This window comes from Ambystoma mexicanum, chromosome 6p (assembly GCF_040938575.1).
Source record: "Ambystoma mexicanum isolate Mex_15411 chromosome 6p, UKY_AmexF1_1, whole genome shotgun sequence".
In the NCBI taxonomy this organism is placed as follows: domain Eukaryota; kingdom Metazoa; phylum Chordata; class Amphibia; order Caudata; family Ambystomatidae; genus Ambystoma; species Ambystoma mexicanum.
The window spans coordinates 1,413,138,842-1,413,159,094 of NC_090935.1; the positions used below are offsets into that span (position 1 = coordinate 1,413,138,842).

At 46.1% G+C, this 20,253-nt stretch overlaps 1 protein-coding gene across 2 annotated transcripts in view; it reads right to left on the reverse strand.

Moving 5' to 3' along the window:
* The window catches only part of POLR2B (RNA polymerase II subunit B), a 616,839-nt gene that overhangs the window by 33,121 nt on the left and 563,465 nt on the right, over nucleotides 1-20,253 (reverse strand). The window lies entirely within an intron of this gene.

The following is a 20,253-nucleotide window of genomic DNA, read 5'->3' on the forward strand; positions in this document are numbered from 1 at the left end:
AGAATTCGAAAGCCAGGAGAGTCTGGGCTTGTTGAAACTTGGAGACCATCTGAGAATGTGTGGAGCCCTCACCTTGGGTGGCGAGCACATGCCCAAGGATGTGTCCAACACAGGCCCGATGTACTGGAGCTGTTGGGAAGGTGTCATATGCGACTTCTTTAAATTGAGGGAGAATACCAGTTTGTGAAGGGAGCGGCAGGTGATGCTGAGATGATCCAAGGCTTGTTCGGGAGAATGCGCACTGATCAGCCAATCGTCCAGGTAGGGGTAAACGTTAATCCCCCCTCTTCTTCGGTACGCTGCCACTTCCACCATGATTTTGGTGAAGACCCTTGGGCGGAGGTCAACCCGAAATGGCAGGACCCGAAACAGAGTGCGAGCCGCTAACTGCGAACCTCAGGTATTTCCTGTGCTGGGGATGGATCGCACATAAAAATAAGCATCCTGCAGGTGAAGTGGCACCAACCAATCCTGAAGTTGGAGGGCCTGAAGGATCTGAGTAAGAGTGACCATCTTGAACTTGTCCTTCCTGTAGAACTAGTTCAAGTATCTAAAGTCCAAGATGGGTCTCAGTCCTCCGTCCTTCTTGGGAATCAAAAGATACGGGGAATACCAACCCTTGTCCCTCTCCGCCACAGGCACTGGTTCTATAGTGTCTTTCTCTAGCAGGGCCAAAATCTCCTGCACATGGAGCGGATCCGGAACACTTAAAGAGCACTTCCCTGGTGGACTGTCTTAAGGCCGTCTTAGAAAAGGAAGGCAGTAGCCGTGGGCTATTGTTTCCAGAGCTCACACATCTGAAGTAATGGCTTGCCACTCTTCTAGATGTTGAGACAGCCGGCCCCCTAACGGTGAACAATGAGACAAGGCCTCAGCAGTTTTGAAGCGACTGCAGCAACACCTGATGGCAAAGAGGCTGCTGCCCGAGTGGCCCTGGCACCTCTACCTCTTACACCATGAGGACACGTATGTCGGCCCCTCTGACTGGCCATCCTACTCGCCCTTCCAAATGAAGAGCTGGTAGCAGGGCCTCCAGCAAGCTTACTGAGGCCTTTGGGTGCCTTAGCAACATCCTCAGGTTTGAAAAAGGTTTCATCGACCACTGTAATGCTGGCCCCAGTGGGTCTAATGGCAGGGGTCTCCTACCCATTTAAAAGTACAATGTCCTTGTAGTATTTTGTGTTATTTGGTATAGAATTATAGACATCCAAATGCTGCTGTTACCACAGACCCAGGGACACTAAAGAAACCCTGGCAGAGACTCCAATGGGGTCTTCAGCCAATAGTTGAGTGTCCACTTGCCATATGTACTTCTCCATCAGGGATGAAGGCTAAGGAGGCAGAGTGGACCCCTGAAGGTTTACCCTTGCATCTGGGATCCCCTATCACATGGTCAGTTGACCCACAAGCATACCTTTTCCAAATGTTTTGACAAATGGGGGCTTCTGCTGTCCTCCCTCTGGTTTGGCACCAGAGGTATCAACAGACTGACCTGGTTTCCCATGTGGCTTACCCTTTTTCTGTTTGTGGCCCTCTTTTGGATTGGAGGTTTTAGAATTCTTTGTCATATTTCTTTTGCGGCTTCCCTTCATCCTTCTTATGAGTGGCCCCAGAATCCTTGCGAGTAGCCCTGTTGGCAACCCACAAGTCCGCAGATTTTGCTAGCTTCTTGGGATCAATCTCTTTAGAGTCAGCCAAATGCTGTCTCGGCTCAGGAGAGCAGGCATCAAACAGATTCCAACAAAAACAGATTTCACATTCCTTCAAAAGAGTTAACCCAACCATCTAAGTTTCTCAAACATTCACACACCCAGGTAGCCCAAGGGGTACCATCAGTCTTTTTGAGGGTCCTAAACCTCTTAATGTACTGGGAAGGAGTTTTCCCAAATCTAGCTATTAAAGCTAGCTTCACATTTTCAAAGCACCCAACCAATCCAAAATATCAAGCTCCACCTCATACATACTCACAGCTTCCTTAGGAATGCAAGGTCTCTTAGGACTGGAAGACCTAGAAGACACTGGGATAGAAACATTTTCAAGAGACAATTTCTTCATTTCAAGTGCATGTTGTAATTCCATTTCCCTTAGTTTGCGATCATGCTGTTTGTTTTCAGCTTGAAGTTGTAATCTTTTGAACTCTAACTCAAGTCTCATTTTTTCAAGAGACAAATTCTGGACTCAGTACTGGACCTGGTCGGGTACCCGTGGCTAAAGGTTAAGGCCTAAGAGATGAGGTAAAGAGGGGCTCTCTTCCTGAGACTCCTAACTCTTCCGACTCCTCAATAACAGAGTTAGACTCTGAATCATTATCATCCTAGTCAACATTTTCCACATTTTCTGACATAGCAGGTGCGACAAGACCACTATTCAGGTTTTGATGATTCAACAATCTTTCAATAAATTCATTTTTCTTTCCTTTAACAGGGAGATTCCTGACCTTACACATTTCCTTCAGTTGCTCTACTGTACGAATGATCAGGGCTTTCTGTCTGAAGTTATCCATATCTGGCATGTTACAATTGCTTTTCTAGTGGTGCTTAGCCTTGTGAAGGTTACTGTTTGAACAAAAGTAAAGCAGAACGCTCAATGTAACAACTCTACAATGTATCCTCACCGCCTGCCACCAGTGTTCGGCAAAGTTTGCAGTACCCTTTGGGAACACTACACACAACTATGACTACAGGTGTAAGTAAACCAACCTTTGGTATAAGTCTGTACTACACAGTTTTGGTAGCAGAGCTGATCAGCCAGGCGTATCTCAAGAGGGGAAGGTGACCAGTAATGATGTTACACAGAGGTCTACAATCGCAAGTGTTCAAATAAACTGTTACGCTCAGGTTTCTTGGATAAATATTAATCATTCAGTTATAAAACATTCATTAGAAGGCAGCAATTCAATAATCACACACAAATATACTTCAGTACTGTACACCCTTAAAAAAAGGTAGGTAAAAGGGAAAAGTTATCAGAACATAAAAGACTACAATTATTCTTAGACAGCGCAAATACTTTGAGTTCACCAGAAGAGTCAATTCAATAGGCTAGGCCAAAGTCAATAGGCTAAAGTCTTTGACAGGATAAAGCGGTTCTGGTAAGTAAATGGTGAAGTCTTTGCAAAGTTCTCAGAGGTAGTTTGTAAAAAGAAGAATCCTATGTTGGGTCACAAGCTGATTAGGCCTGCAAGTTGCAAATGTTTCAAGCACTTTCACTGCAAGGAGTAAGTTCTCTAAGTCTAGTTTCACAGTACCTTACAATGAAGAAAAAGAGGCAGCTGATGACTTCTGTTCCTGGCAGTTACTGCAGATCTCGTAGTTCCTGGGCCTCAGTCATGGGGACAAGAGGCAAGACGTCGGGGGACTCCTGCACTGCACTGGGACTGGTCAAAAAGCTTGCAACTGGCAAAACCTCAATTCCAGTGGCTGTAAGCAACGCTCACAATCTGGTGTCCCTCTCCGTGGTTCGATTTCCTGCAGCAACTCTGAGGAAATTCATCCAGCTCTGAGATGGGTATCCAGGTGGCTTACTTTGGAGTCGATGTGTCCCACCAACTCAAAGGGAGAAGTCATCTTTGCAGAGCTTCACTGTTGATTAGACCTTGGCGATTCGGACCTGCAGCAGGGCTTCACCGGGCAAACCAACAGTCCAGGAGTTGCAGCAGCCGTCCTCTTCGGTTCCTTTGTCGAGTGGTCGACTCTGCCTTCCAAGCCAAAAGACACGCCTTTTATTCAGTTCTCTCCCATTAATTCCAGCAGAGCTGCCACTCACCCAGCCGGGTGGCTGTCCTTGCCGGACAGTCAGCCAGCCAATCGTCACAGAGTGCATTTGGGTCTCCTAGGCGACTAAGCACAGGGAGTTTCAGGCACCTCCCTCACTTCCTGCCAACCCCAGATACTTTGGAGCCAGAGTCAAGTTTCACTCCTGAAGTCCGCTAAAAGTGAATGAACAAAGACCAAACCTAGTTTGGTGCACAGAGAAAAACTTGAGAAGGACCTTTCCACAAAGAAATGGCGGAAAAAGAAGACCGGGGACCATTTTAACAAAAGGCCCAGCGCCATTTTGAAAAACATGGCTTGCGTGATATATAATGTTACCAGAGCTGCGAACGGTTCCCAGTCGGGGTAAATCCTGGTAGTTCATTGCAAAACCACTGCCACAGCCATTCTGAGAGGAAAGTGTAACATATGAATGCTACTTGAGTAACTATACACAGGTGATAGTAAGTAACCCCTCCAGCACTCCATGTTAAGATAGGGTGTGCTGGGTCTAGAATTTTACAGGACTAAGTAAAGTCCATTTCACTCCACTGTTCTGGGAAACAGTAGTTGATCCCAGAGAAGGTATTTAAACTTAAGGAAATCTAAAAGACTTCCGTGTCACTGCACTGAAGATGCTGGGTGACAATTGAAAAAGATGATGCCTATGGAGTTTGTTAGACTCCATAACCAAAAAGACAGGTAAAATTCACACAAAAATACACAAGAGTCGGGGGAAAAAAGGCTTACACTTTCTCAGGTAAAAATAAAATCAAGTCCTCAAAATCCAGTAAATTTGCTGGGGGTCTCCAAGGTGGAGGGAATTAACAAATATTTGAGAATTCTCCCTAAGCGCCCCCCATTCCACATAACTAGATGGCCTCCTAAAATCTGTCCACTGGGCCAGATTCTAGAAATTCATCTTAACACAGGGTTACGATATCCTTGGGCACAGAATTCAGCCAAATATGGGTCAGCTCAGAGAAACACCAAGGAAGAAAGGATGTTAAAGGAGAAATTACCTTACCGTAATGTTCTTTCTATGGATTCTTCTCCCAGATTCCTCATCTGATAGATATTCCCTCCAGCTTCGCTGCTTCTGAAAATCTTCGACAGGGGGAGGGGCGTAGTGAACCTCGACACAGCCGTCAACCATCGATCCGTGCCGCTAAGCGTCTGGTCGGCTCCGGACGTGATGTTAGGCGTCGTAAAAGTACCAGGTCACTATGCACCAAACTAGTTCCCCCTTTGTTCCATAACACTGCACAGGAAAACAGAACTGCCTGAGGAGTCCTTTAAAAAAAAGTAATTATCGACCTCCGAAGGAGGAGTAGAGTTAGAAAAATCCTTGTTTCTAGACTGTGGCAGGAAGACAGAAAACGGACACAGAAGACCATCACCAAGTCAACGTGAAATAGAAAGATGGGCATTAACCAGTGACTTTCTGAGCGAGGAAGGAAGGGAGGGGAGATGAGGAATCTGAGAGAAGAATACATAGAAAGAATATTATGGTAAGGTAATTTCTCCTTCAATGCATTGCTCATCTCCCGCAGATACCTCATCTGATAGACTCACAAAGCAGTAACAAAGGAGGCGGGCAGAAAGTTACACCAACACATTTTGCAGCACTGCCCTGCCAAAAAACTCATCCGAAGAACAAGCCACATAGAGGCTATAGTGCTTTGCAAAGACGACCATGTCACAGCGTAACAAATCTCCTGGACAGTGACCCCGCCCCCACCCCTTCTGCAATGCGGTGGATGCAAAGACCCACCTTGTGGAATGTGCCCGAAAGCTGCTGGCAGTTCCTTCCCAGCGGCCTGATAACATTCGTCTATGCCGAGGATTTTCCAACAGGATAAAGTCTGCTTGGTTATAGGTGGGCCCTTATGGGCTAAGGAAAAAGCCACAAAAAGCTGGTCAGCTCTCCTGGCGATGTAGTAACTCAATGCCCTCTTAGGGTCTAGACAATGTAACCGTTCCTCCTGCTTAGAAGGTTGAGGAGGATAGACGACCGGAAGGTGAAAATCTGATACAACCTTGGGGAGAAAGCCAGGCCTTACCCAGAGTGAACATTTCTCCCGTAAAAAGCGCAGTAAGGGTGGCTTACAGGATTTAAAAGCCACCAAGAAGGCAGTTTTCAACGAGAGAAGCTGGAAAGGACAAGAGTGCATAGGCTCAAAGGAAGACGCCATCAGAAATTTAAGAACCAGATTAAGGTCCCAATCAGGGACTACAAAGGGAGTCGGCAGAAACTTATTTACAAGACTATTCAGGAATTGTGCCAATACCGGGATTGTAAAAAAACAAACCTTGATCCATGGATCTCTTGAACACAGACAACCGCCAAAAGTCCTTTGAGTGTGGTGACCTGAAGAGGCCAGTGACAGAGGAACTCCATCACTGTAGCGGTGGGTCAAGGGATGGGGTTAATCTCGCGTTCCCTGCACCACGCCTCAAATCCTCTCCATCTGCACAAAGATCTTGTAGATGGTCTGCATGCAGCCAGCAACACCTCAAGTACTTCCTCAGAGAGGTCGCAGTCATCATATCTCATCCTTTAACTCTTTAAGGATGCATCAGTGACCACTCTGGTCTGAGGCCAGAAGGGATCCCCTGCCAAAACTAAAAGACTATTGCGGTCCGCCCACCAGGACAGGTTGGTGAGCACTGATGCGGCCACTCTGGGGAGATCTGAGAGAGTGCTGAGGTACTGAGACTACTGATCCCTCAGTAACCATTGCAGGGATCTCATGTGCAACCTGCCCTCTTGCACTAGACAAATGCAGGATCCCATGAGGCCTAGAAGGCGGAGAAAAGAAGCCACTGGTAGAGTGGTATTGTTCCAGAACAAGTTCACCATCTGTGTCAAGCGGACTACTCTTTCCCCGGGTATCTAGGACTGCTCCGAAGAACTGGAGCCTTTGGACTTGTGTCATGTGGGACTTCAAGTTTAGGAAGCAGCCCAGCCTGTGCAGCAGCAAGCATGTGTCCTGCAGATGGGACAAGACCTGCACTACAACCCGCAGATCTAGGAAATAGGTGCCCTGTAGGTCTATGTACACCAGCTAGTCCTGAAGTTTGAGAGCGTGGAGAATCTCTCTCAACGTCACCATCCTGAATTTGTCTTTCCTCTCATACGTAGAGCACTCATACCAAAAATTCCGTCACAGCCCAATAAAGTGGTTGAAAGACGCTGACTTCTAAGTGGACCAATTACATCTTGTTGAACTGGTCGAACGCCCTGTATACAGTCCACCAGATTCCCTCTAGATCACACTTGCCTGCTTTAGTCTATAGTCTTAACCTCCTATTTGTAAATATACTATAAAAATTATTACACGGCTCCAGTAGTGGCTATTGTTAAGTTGCCGTTTCCATAGGAAGAGCACTTTTTGGGGGGCCTATAACTCTGCTCCCCCGGGACGAATCCTCACCAAACTTTGCAATAAAAGTATATTGGGCACTCTGAATTTTTTCGCAAAGTTTGGTGATGTTTGGTTCTGGGGGGAGGGGGGGCAAAGTTATAGGCAGGGTCCCAAAACGTCTTTTTTCCCATAGACTGAATGGGGGGAAACTTTGCGCACGGCTACAGGCCAAACCGCTGGATGAATTTGCACCAAATTTGCGCCAGTGGCAGGTGCTTGGTCGCGAAAGCGTGCTTTTGTAAATTTTATGACAATCTATCCAGTCGTTCCCTTAAAGACGATGAAAAAGTATGTCTCCAACAATTAGTGATTTCTATGTCCGCTCCGTGGAGAAGATTACTATTGGCTATTCTGTGGCGTGCTGCCCCGTAACCATGTTGCGCTTTCACCGATTGGTTGTGGCAAAGTGTGAAGTGCGTCTTAATGTTTTGATACGTCCGCCATGTTTATTTCGTTTTCTGTTGAATGCGGACACCGCCGGAAACATACCTACACGAAGAAGACACCAATGCACTTGTTACACTTATGGACCAATGTTTCGAAAGGGGAGCGTTATTGAGACGTGGTATTAGAAAGTCACATATTGAAGTATTGTTGTTAGCGTTGTCATATGGTACAGTGAAACTTACTAATTTTCCCAAATGAACTTACTGCATCCATTTTAGAATTTATACACAAGATGACTGGCGTCCTACTGTTTGTAATCTAAGCCAGCCACCTGCACTTTTTCGTACACAGCCCTTTTGCACGTGCAAGGGAGCAGTGGTTCTCATGAATAGCCGCCGATATGTTGTTGCTAAATGAGAATGTATTTGCACTCGAAGGCCATTTTGTTTTCTAAATACGCGCTCAGGACGGCCGCATATTTGTGGGCACCCACAAGGGTCAGTTGTTTTTTAACCTTGAGTTACCTGGATAGAGCCGAAAGAATGCAGGGAGTAACATTTAGAAAAACATTTAGTTTGATAAAGTTGTTTCAAAAACGGTTGCTCCAGCCATGAAATATTAGTTCCCGAAGACTCTCTTCCACAAACAGTACTGATTAACTGCCACGTCCGCAATGGAGGCGATCCACATCATGTAAGTGTATTTTTCCGCCTATATACCTAAATGAGATTAAATATGAACTTTAGGGGGAAAAAAATTGCTTTTCCTAATGATTTACAAAGCTTATGTGCCGTTGTATTTTTTTTCCACTTTATGGACATTGCATCTTGTCGCCGTTTGTAGGGTCCCACTACATTTCCCCATATTAAAATTAGATTGATAAAAAAAATGTGTTATTCCTTCATTTTGTGCAGAGATTGCGTATTGATACACGCATTTCCCATTTTCACGCTCAACTACTTCCAAACAAAATTTTTTATGAACAATGAAGATGTTTCCGCTTTCTGTGCCGGTCGATTTTTTTTGTCCTATTACGGACATTGCACATTGCCCCCGTCTATAGGGTCCCACTACATTTCCTCCTATTTAATTAAATTTTACCTGAAAATGTTATGTATTACTACTTTCATTTCTGCAAAGGTTGAATATCGACATGTCTTATTTCACATTTTTCCTTCAGATACGTTCTTCCCTATTGTGAATGTCATGGATTACAGCTACCGAGTGACTTTTTTTTAATCGTCAAATGCAACTGTTAATAACTGGTTGTCTGTGCATTATAATTCACTGGGATGACCGTGTGGGACCTCTGTGTCCTTACACAGCTGTTGCAATAAGAAGTAACATTCCATCCTTTGTAGTGGTGTAGATCACAGCTGTTGAGGTAGTCTTGCACATCACTGTGGGAGAAAAACGATTACTGTGGCGGGAAAGCTTACTCTGTTTGTGAAAAGAACCAACCAGGACATTAACAATTTTATTGTGGAAGAAAGAGACAATCTTAGTACTTAAATGGAAATGTGACTAGGGCGATCATTTTGCACAGTTCATTGTGAAAAACAACTACTTGACTAATTGCATAGGGCGATAACTTAGCTCAGTTTATTGTGAAATAAAACTACTGTACTAATTCTTACATGTTAGTGTTTTAAAAAAAATGTTTTCACAATGTGGCATGCTATGTTGCAGGTAGTAATGAGTTCTTTTGTAGGTGCTACATCATGGCACGTACCTGCATATAGGGACATTATTTCGCTCACTTCATTGCCAATCACTACTTTACTAATTGCATAGGGCGATGATTTGGCTCAGATTATTGTGAAATAAAACTACTGTGCTAATTATAAAATGATAGTGTTTTTTTTCCACCTATTTACTTACTGTTTCCATAATGTGGTATGCTATGTTGCAGGTCGTAATGAGTTCTTTTGTAGGTGGTACATCATGGCACATACGTCCATATGGACGCATTTCTTTAAGCTGCCAAGGAACGTTACGGAGAAAGGTACTGCATATCACTTGCATTGCCTATGTGAGGGTCAGGTCCGTCTCATTTGCTTTAGTGCCATCAGGGCAATTTCTGTCACCGTCAGGCCAATTTCTGTCACGCAGATGCCATATTAACCAACATTAGTTCAGAATGATTAGTATCTTATTAAAAGAGGAAAACTATGGTAAGGTGCACTGATGGTGTTTGTTGCACAGATATATTTGTAAAATAATATATGCTTACACCCTCCCAATACATATATCTTTACACCTTTTGATCAGTGCCACTTACAAAATTATGTGTTTACAAAGGTAAGTGGTAATGGTGTTCCTTCAAGTACTTCTAACTTCATTGCGCTTCCTATCAGAGTTTGTTTGGGATTTTATATAAACTTAAGTAGACTACTCCTTTGCGTTTTGTACGCGCGTTTTTACAGCAAAAAATTACTACATGTACAACACATGTATGTAAAGGTCATTGAGAACATCTGAAAAGCTTTATGTTGTACATGTGATAGTGTTTTGCTATTTAACAAGTGTTGTGATGTACATATGAAATCAACGGTACAGCTTCCGTCTGAGGGGTAGCCTCTATCTATGGGTAGTAGCCACAATGTCGGGATGTGGGCACTAGCCATTACTGGAAGGGACAAAATATTGCATTGAGGTCTCCATGTCCACAAGGGACTGCCTTTCTGGTAAAGGTCTTGCTCATAACCATACATTTCTGAAGGATCACAAATGTGGTTCTGCCTTTACGGTCAGTTTCATTTTTGCTGTAGGCGTTCCGGTTGAAGAAAAAAAAATCCTCTTTCTTGGTACCACGGGTTACTTGTGTAAAATCTTGATTGCTAATGACTTTCATCCCCTACTCTTTGGGGAGGAATGGGGGTTAATGATCCAGATACGTCGGTATGCACTATTGCTTATATTGTGTTGCACACTTGCTTTGTGGAGTTCTGCCACGGAAATTTTGCAATTACAAGTTCCTATAAGAATATACAATGTACTTCTGCACTATCAACCAGTTACACATGTCATTGTAAAGTGGGTATGACTTTTCGAACACGCCCCCATGCTGTGCGCCAGCATATGATAATGTGCAATTCCTCGGAAGGTGCCTAGATACTTCAAACGTTTCTTTACAGTACTATGCGTATGTGTAACTATTAGAACCCTGATAAATGTAGTGCAACATTTTTGTTAAAATACTGTTATGCTGCATTTACACTGCTAAAAACCTATGGCATTCAATTAAAAAACCTTTGTTAAAAAGGGACTTTATGGTTACGCTGCCCTCCCAAAAACCTGTAAAATTCACTACAAAAAAAAACTTTGTTGAGGGGACGTTATGGTTAAGTTGCCCCCCGAAAAACCTGTGCCCTTCACAAAAAAAAAAAATAAATAAAAAAATAAAAAGTTCACCCTCCCCATTATGGTTCACATTAAAACCGCCAGTTATGGCAGACTGAGCCCCCATTCTTTCCTTCACCACTGTGCACTGCTAACCCTAACACCCAGAACATGAAAGATGTCATCAGTGACATTTCAGATGACATCACCTGTTTATCCCTTGTTTTTGTTACCTGTTATATACATATATATTTATATATTCACTAAAAAAAAGTTTGTTAAAGGGATGTTATACTTCACAGTGAAACCAAAAAACACTGCACATTCCCCCCCATTATGGTAAGCTCAGCAACCATAACTTGCACCATCTACGTGCATTGCTAAGACTAACACCTAGGACATAAAATATGACATCACAAATATCACTGATGACATCACATGTCTACCTCACTTATTTTGGTGCATTGAAAAATCTAGACCCGGTGGTTTTCTTCACTGACAAGCACAATATAAAAATTGAAAAGGTGCTGTATATCAAAACAGTAATGTCGTATGTTCGTAAAGTACTTTCCTTAGGGTCTAATGTGAGCTCAAGATGCGCATGCATGGGGCAATAGCAGGCCTGAAATACATAATTTGTATACAGGAAGATAAACTTTCTGCTGATTCTGTTTCTTTCTTACATGCTTGAGTTTCCCTGTATATGTCTCACTTACATGCATTGGGTCTTCATATGTATTGTTTGTAGTAGCAAAAGTGTGTATTAAGTCATGATTTCTTAGCTAGTTATTACATGTTTAACATTACACAATCACCCCCGACATCTTCCTACCTACATAATAGAAAGAACACCTTGTAGGTAGGGACTTTTCATCAACATTCTTTTAAAATGTGATATCAGTGATGTCAATGATATTTGTGATGTCATATTTGATGTCCTAGGTGTTAGTCTTAAAAATGCACGTAGATGGTGCGAGTTATGGTTGCTGAGCTTACCATAATGGGGAAGGTGCAGTGTTTTTTGGTTTCACTGTTAAGGGAATAGTTTCTTCTCACCTGTAACTCCATTTCTCCAGCATTGGTATCTTTCATGGATTCACATGCTTAGAATATTCCCCGTCAACAGACTGGGAACCCTTGGTACATTTATAAAGCCGTTTCCCATAGGAAAACTTCCAACACTTGTGTGTCCCATCTACATCGTTTTTGGGGCCGCCTACGCATGCCCTACTAGGACGTAGCGGTATAAATGCCCCGCCCCTGCGGCTCCCTTCAGATTTTGACCCCTCCAAAGCAGAATGGGGTGAAAACCTAGTTATACAAGCAGATTGCATTCTGGGGAGGCCGGCGGGAGCATGTGAATCCATGAAAGATACCAATGCTGGAGAAATGGAGTTACAGGTAAGAAACTATTCCCTTCTCCAGCATTGGATCTTTCATGGATTCGCATGCTTCGAATAGAATATACAGCAGTGATCCTGAAAAGGGGAGGTGTGAATGTAATCCGGCACCCTCCTAAGCATATGTATACCGAACCATGCTTACGTAAAAACTGCCAACTTATAAATACGCAAAAGTACATATACATATACTAAAATAAGTACAGACCCTTCCTGAAAAGGGCTTACCTTATTGAAACAGATGGCGTAAGACTGCTCTTCCCATTTGTATCTCGTCCGCATGCTGCCGTTCGAGGCAATAATGGCGGGTAAACGTGTGAGGCACTGACTATGCCGCCGCCTGGCAAATGTCTGCCAGCGGGATTCCTGCCCACAACGCCGAAGACAAAGTTTCCCTCGTGGAATGAGCTCTCGGACGCCCTTGTAGCGGTTTTCCCGCTTTGGAATGACAGAAGGCAATCGCCGACGAGACCCATCGGGCCAGTCCCTGCTTTGAAATTGCTTTTCCTCTCGCTGATGGACCATATGCAATGAAGAGTTGCTGCGTAGATCTAAGTTGTTGAGTCCGATGAAGGTAAAATTTTAGAGCTCTCTTCATGTCCAAGGTATGGAGGACTTTTTCCGCAGCCGATGAGGGGGTCGCGAAAAAGGTAGGCAGGACAATGGACGAGTGTTTATGATAAGCCGTAGGAACTTTTGGAATGAAACGATGATTAGTTGACAGAACCACTTTGTCCTTAAAGATACCTTGGGTACGGCGGGTCTACGACCAATGTTTGCAATTCTGAGAGCCGTCTAGCTGATGTTATAGCTATTAGAAAAGCCAATTTCCATGACAAGAACTTCATCGACGACGTGGCCACTGGTTAAAAGGGTGTTTTTATTAACCCTGCTAGCACCACATTAAGACTCCACGTTGGTGGAAAACGTTTAACCGGCGGGAATGTTCGGAACAGACCCCTCATGAAGTGTTTCACCAGCCTGTCACTTCACAAGGGAGACAACTGCCTCCTCCTCGTAAACCTAGAGATAGCCGCCAGGTGTACCTTTATTGATGAAAAAGATAATCCGCTCTTTCGCCAGGTGTAGCAGATACGGTAGAAGTTGCTCCGGAGTTACCCTTAGAGGTTGCACTCCCGGCTGTCCTTGACACCACGTGCAGAACCTTCTCCACTTACACGCGTACGACTTGTTGGTGGAAGGGGCCTTGTGCTGCTTGCAGGATTCTCCGACAATCCGGACAAAATGCTCAAGGCACCAAATTCCGAAAAGTCAGGAGCCAAGCTGTGAGATTGAGACTGTCTGGATTGTGATGCCACACTGTTCCTTCGTCCCGGGACAGGAGATTGGGAACCTTCGGGAATGTTATCGGTTGATCCACTGACAGATGAAGCAGGTCGGAAAACCACGGCTGCCTCGGCCAACAGTGCCACTAGGATGACCCGGCACCTGTACCTGCGTACCCACTGCAGAGTTCTCCATATAAGAGGGAACGGAGGGAAGGCGTAGAGGAACTTGTCTGTCCACGGGAAGGCGAACGCTTCCCCCAGAGGACCTTCCTGTGGCCATCTGCTGGCATACATCTCGCACCTCTTGTTTCTCTTCGTTGCAAAGAGATCCAGCAGAGGCCGTCCCCATTTCTCGAAGACCTTCGACAACTGAACGCTGTCTATCTCCCATTTGTGTATTTGGTCCATTTTTCTGCTGAGTGAGGCCGCTTGCTCGTTCCTTACTCCCGGAAGACGAGCTACGATGGATATATTGTGTTTCAGAGCCCAATGCCACACCTTCTGAGCCTCGGTGGAAAGGGTTCTGGACCGCGTGCCCCCTTGCTTCCTTAAGTAAAACATCGCCATTGTGTTGTCTGTCAATATTCTCACTATGGACCCTTGATGTGCGGCAGGAAGGACTTCAAGGCCCAGCGCACTGCTCTCAGTTCCAGAACGTTGATGTGCAGGAGTGACTCCCTCCAGGACAAATGACCTTGCGTTTGTAGAGTGCGTCCGTCACTATGGTTAGCCGAAACTCCGGCTCCTGTAGGGGTACCCCTCTGGATAGATTCTGAAAGCTCTGCCACCACTGAAGAGCTAGTAGGAGCTTGTCGTCGTGGACGGTCAGCTTGTCCGACCAGAGCCCTTGGGCCTGCGTCCACCGGTCTGCCAGAAACTCTTGAACCGGCCTCATGAACAGGCAGCAGTTGCCCACTAGAGGAATGCAGGACGCCATAGCGCCCAGAATCGACATTTTCTGACTGATAATCTGGTATTGATTCTCAGCCGACCTGCCAATCGATTGAGTTTGGTGATTCTGTCGAGGGATGGCTTCACTAACCCTGACTGGGTCTCGAATTGCGCGCCCAGGAACACCAAGCTTCGACAGCGTCAACGAAGATATCTCGAAGTTTACCGCAAACCCCAGCCGTTGTAAGAGTTGCATGGTGGCTTGCAAACTTGTGTGAGTCGACATCGGGGAGGACCCCCTCACCAACTAGTCGTCAAGATACGGGTACACATGATGACCTTGCCTTCTCAGGCAGGCCGCCACCGGGGCCAAACATTTCGCGAACTTTCTGGGAGAGGATTTCAGCACAAAAGGAATTACTGTGAACTGGTAGTTAGTCCGTCCTACCACAAACCTTAGGAACTTTGTGTCGCCGACACATTGGTATGTGGAAGTACGCGTCCTGCAGGTCCAGAGACGCCAGAAAGTCCCCTTCCTTAACTGACCGGATCACTTCCTGGAGGGTGAGCATCTTGAATTTTACGCTTTTTAACGTCTTGTTGAGATCGCGGACGTCTAGAATGGGACGCCATTTTCTGTTTGGTTTTTTCACCACGAAGTATCGGGAATAAACCCCTTGACCCTTCTGCGACGACGGAATCAATTCTATAGCCCCTTTTTGTAGCAGAAGTGCTACTTCCTGCTGCCACACGCTCAGATGGGGTTGAGCTACAAACGCTGGTGGAATGTGCGGAGGGTTGCTTTTGAATTGCAAGGAATGTCCGTATCTTACTGTGTCCAACACCCACTGATCCGTTATTTGCTCCCATTATTTGCTCCCATTTGTCGATGCAGCACGATACTCTGCCTCCCAGAACGTTCCGATGCCCGTCATTGCTGGTCCTTGGTCTGCTCATCTCTCGTCGACGAGTAACCTGTTCTCTTCCAGGGGGTCTGGTAGTCCCGGCGTCGTTTTGCCGCTTGAGAAGCCCGTCTGTATCCCTGGGAGGGGTACGCCGGCCTACTGCAGAATCTGTCTCTCAATGCCGAGAATCTGGAGTTTCCCGATGCTCCCCTAGAGGGACAAAAAGACCTGAAACTTCGACCACTGTGGAGGGCACCCAAGGAACGTGCCGTGTCAGATTCCTCCTTCATGCCCTTCAGGGCCTCGTCCACCTTCTCGCCGAACAGGTGGTCTCCCACAAAGGGCATATCCAGCACCTTGTATTGCACCTCTGGTCTAAAGTTGGTGCATTTTAGCCATGCCTGCCTTCAGAGAACCACACCGTTATTCACCTGTTTAAAACCCGATTCTGCGAGGTCCACCGCGATGTTTATGGCATGATTGGAGGCCTCTTCACCTTCCCTGACGAGTAACATCGCCGCCTTACGATGTTCTTCCGGAAGATGCTCCAGCATAGGTGCCAGTCAGTGCCACATCTCTCTGTTGCATCTGGCTACTATAGCCAGAGAGTTGGCCATTTTCACTGTGGTTGCTCCTACCGACAGCACTTTTTTGCCAAAGGCATCCTGTCTTCTGGCCTCACTTTCCGGGGGGGTCGTTCTCTTGTGCTGGGCCCTCACCTTGCTCGCCGCCGCTGACACCACAGAGCCAGGGGTTGGGAGTACAGACACTTGGGGGTAGCTTCTGGGGCCTTACATTCTTTCTCCAGGCAACGTTTTATTGCCGGTTCCGAGAAAGGGTGACGCATGGTCTGTAACCTCCCCTGCCACGCATGATCCAGGATGGGTCCTTTTTCTCCTCTTCCTGGGCCAACCCAAATTCTGTATACGCTTCGGCCATCATGGCGTGAAATGACCCAATGTCGTCCGGGTGAGACGGCTGAGCCGGGGTTCTCTGGGTTTCTAATTCCACCTCAGACTCCCAGGTTGTATCCCTGGAGGGGGAAGTGAGACATCCGATAAGGATCTCCTGTCCGAGTCCGAATCTATCAGTTCTCCCTCCTCGTGGCGTGCAGCTGAGAGGTCTTCACCCGCTGGCACTGCCGTGGGGGTTGATGGACGTGGCCGACAAGACAGGCCCTGTTCGTCGATGGCCGACCTGGCCGGAGTTGCCTGAGGTAGCCTCTCGTCCAGTGTCTTCAGCAAACTTTGTAACGTGGATAAAACCTCCAGCGACAAGAGTGACTGCGGACTGAGAAGAGGGGGTAGACCCCGGAATGCTGGCTCCCCCGGAGAGAGGCCTGGTAATTCCTCGTAACCAGAGGTCTGCAGGGCCAGCTACTCTCACAGCCTCATCTCCCGAGGACACCGACAAGGCTGCCTCTTGCTGCAGTAGGGTCTCCAGCAAAACCGGGTCGAATACTTCTGGTGGCCAGGCCTCTTGCAGAATCTCCGTCGACGAGGCTAAAGCTGGCCCCATCGTCGCCGTCTGCGGCCCAAGAATAGTTGAGACCAATTGTGTCAGTGGCAGAGAAGGGGTCGACGACTGCCCTGCCGTCGACGACTGTGGTGGTCGTGTAGGTCCCTGAGGCGTTCCGGCCTTTTCTGAACTTGACCTCCGCTTCTCGACTCGAGGTCGATCTATGGTGATCGCCCGAGGAGGATTTCGACTTTTCCTTTGTCTTTCTTCGTCGAAGATGAGGAGGACGAGGATTCCTTAGAATGGCTTCTCGATGATTCCTTCTCCGCCGGTCGTGAAGACAGTTGAAATCTGAAGGGAGCCGCAGGGGCGGGGCATTTATACCGCTACGTCCTAGTGGAGCATGCGTGGGCGGCCCCAAAAACGACATAGATGGGACACAAAAGTGTCAGAAGTTTTCCTATGGGAAACGGCTTTATAAGTGTACTGAGGGTTCCCAGTCTGGGTTAGCAGTGCACAGTGGTGAAGGAAAGTATGGGGGCTCAGTATGCCATAACTGGCGAATTTCAGGGGGTTTTCGGTTTTAATGTGAACCATAATGGGGAGGGTGAACACTTTTTTTTTTAAGTGAAGGGCACAGGTTTTTCATAGGGCAACCTAACGATAACGTCCCTTCAACAAAGTTTTTTTTGTAGTATTGTATATATGTATACTGACTATGTGTAACTATATTGTAATTGTAAATGTATTTCTATGTATAACTAAGCTGTGAGTGATCTTATGCAATGCGCCCCAATACCCTTGGGTCTGGCGCGCAATCCAAGTAATAAAACAAACAAACTTGTTCAAGGGCCTTAGGTCCAGAATGGGACAGACCTTTCTTGGGCACCAGGAAATACCAATCCAATCTGTTCGTGAGCTTCCATGGCACCCTTAAGCAAAAGGGCTCAGTTCTTTCTGGAGCTCCAGTCCCGGGTTCGATTGGAGGTGGGGGCGTTCAGCCCGGTGTTTTTTTTATTTTTAGAAATGGCAGACAATAACCCCATTTAATGAGCTGAAGAGCCCAGGCATCGGCAGTAATTCCCTGCCACGGGAGCAAATGCTCTGCCAACTGTCCTCCAACCGGTGCACTGAGAGAGGGGAAATCAAAGCAGTTTTGGAGGCTGGCTGGCCACCGCTGCCGACTTTCAGCCTCTGGAAGCCCCTCTGCCCCTTATGGAGCACAAGAAACGCTACTGTCCTTGCCTGGCGGTGGGAGCTGCGCTCAACTGCCGTAAGGAGCATATCTTCCGTAGCCCGTTGCCCTAGAGGAGAAGCTAAATGCAGCATGCATAACAAGCCCCTCTGGGGAAGGGTGAGGAGAGGTATGAGGGGTCTTCTCTAGCCGGCCTGTACTTCCTGGAAATGGTGGAGCTGACTAGAGGAATGTAACATGGGTTTTGCCAGAGTGCTGTTTAAAGGCATATTACATTGTGGCAAAGCCTTCATCTTGGATGTTGGTAATGTCATAACCTTGGGTAATTTTTATAATAATTTTTTAGGTGCCACTGATTAGTGCAATCCCAGGGTGTCAATAACCGTTTCTACCAGAGCCCTGTATTTAGATGCATTGTGGAAATAGGGCTTGGACTGCTGAAACTCGAGGTCAAGCCAAGTGTCCAGACCACTGGCGTCTTGGAGGACTTCAGCTAGCTGTAGAAGCTTATTCTGGTCTTCAAAATAGTTGACCACTTCTGAACCAAGTACATCGGGTCGACATCTCCCTGGTCATCGGCGTCGTGATCACCGAAGATAGCTGCCATGGTATCGAAAAAAATAAAAATCGGACTGGGGTTGTGGAGTAAATACTTAGGACAACCGTCGAGGGTTTGTCTTTCGGCACCGATCGAGATGCAGTAGCGTCGACATCCTTGGACGCACGGGGGTAACCCGGATTCCATTTTATTTCTTTCAATGTCGAAAGATTCATCAGCGCTGACATTGTCGGTACCAGGGCACTAGAGAGGTTGGGTACACAGATTGCCGCTGTTGGCTCTGAAGCATCCTGCGTGAGGGGGGGGGAGGAGGGGAGCCATGCCGACTGGAGCATGCTTCTTGAACATTGCAAGCATCGAGGATTTGAAATCCTCCCACGCCTGGCGGGTGGTAGGCCCAGCCAACTGCTTACCTTTTTCCGTCGACGACTCAGAATCCAGACGATAGTGGTGATGCATATTCTTTTGACAGAATTGGGGTTTAGCAGGTCGCCCTATTTGTGGTAAACGGGGACAACAGTGAGAGGTTAGCCAAAATCCAGTCAAGGTAATGAAGATCAGTCAAGGCATAGCCTCAGGAAAAGCATGGGAGTGGTCTAGGGCTACAAGTCCACACTAGTCGCCACCAATAATTAAAGTTAGTCAGGGAGCATATCAAAATACAATTATTAGGCCTTTATAAACATGGTTAGGGAGAATTTTCATTTCTGTACCTATTACCTTTAACCTTCGAGACGCCCAGCTCATTTGCTGGATTCCGGGCTTTTCAATTTTTACTCCTGAGTGGGACTTTCTCACTCGTGTTCCTTTGACTAGGAATTTTGCATTTCTTACTGTTTAATGTAGTTTGGTAAACTCCCTACGCATCTGATTTTTGCATTGTGAGAAACCGCACCTTTTGTGCAGTAGCTTGTCCTCTTGGTATTGGGTAACCCGCCTTTTGGTGTAGGCCTGTATTATACATGTTGGTAGTGTGACTGAGCAGCCAGCCTCATCTCAAGAGGGGTAAAATCTGGGTTGTAGCAATGAAATCCACAAATACAAGTAGCCAAGTAACACTTCTACTCAAGGTTTGTAGTCATAAATTATTTATTTAACAGCCATTATTAAATAAGCATTCTTTAAAAAAGGGCAATATAGTTATCAAATATACTTTACAATACTTTTCCAGGATCAACACAAAGCGAGTAGATACTCTTTTTAGATGCTTTTTAACAAACTTCCTACACCCAGAGGAGACTTCACTAACTAGGACAGTAATGGCATTTATATATCACTAGTACGTTTTGTAGATTCAGAGGTTGGTAGACAGGAAGGTTTAAGGGAAGGAAAAAGGTTAACAGGGTCTCAGAGCATCTGAGCACTTTGATCATCCAATGAAGTCTAGATAAAAACCCTTCCCAGCAATAATAGTTTAAAACCAATGCATCACCTATGAGGGACAGTAAGTCAAGTGCACTAGAAGAGTCTGCAGGGAGCCAGGACAGCCAAAGTCAATTGGCGCACAGTCTATGGAGCTGAGGCACTTCTTCAATAGCAAAGTCTTGCACAAAGTTAGAGTTTATTGAAGAAAAATGACTGTATGGTCACAAGCTGTTACACTTGTGAACGGTAGAGCTGAAATCTACTGCAAGTCTCAACTGAGAA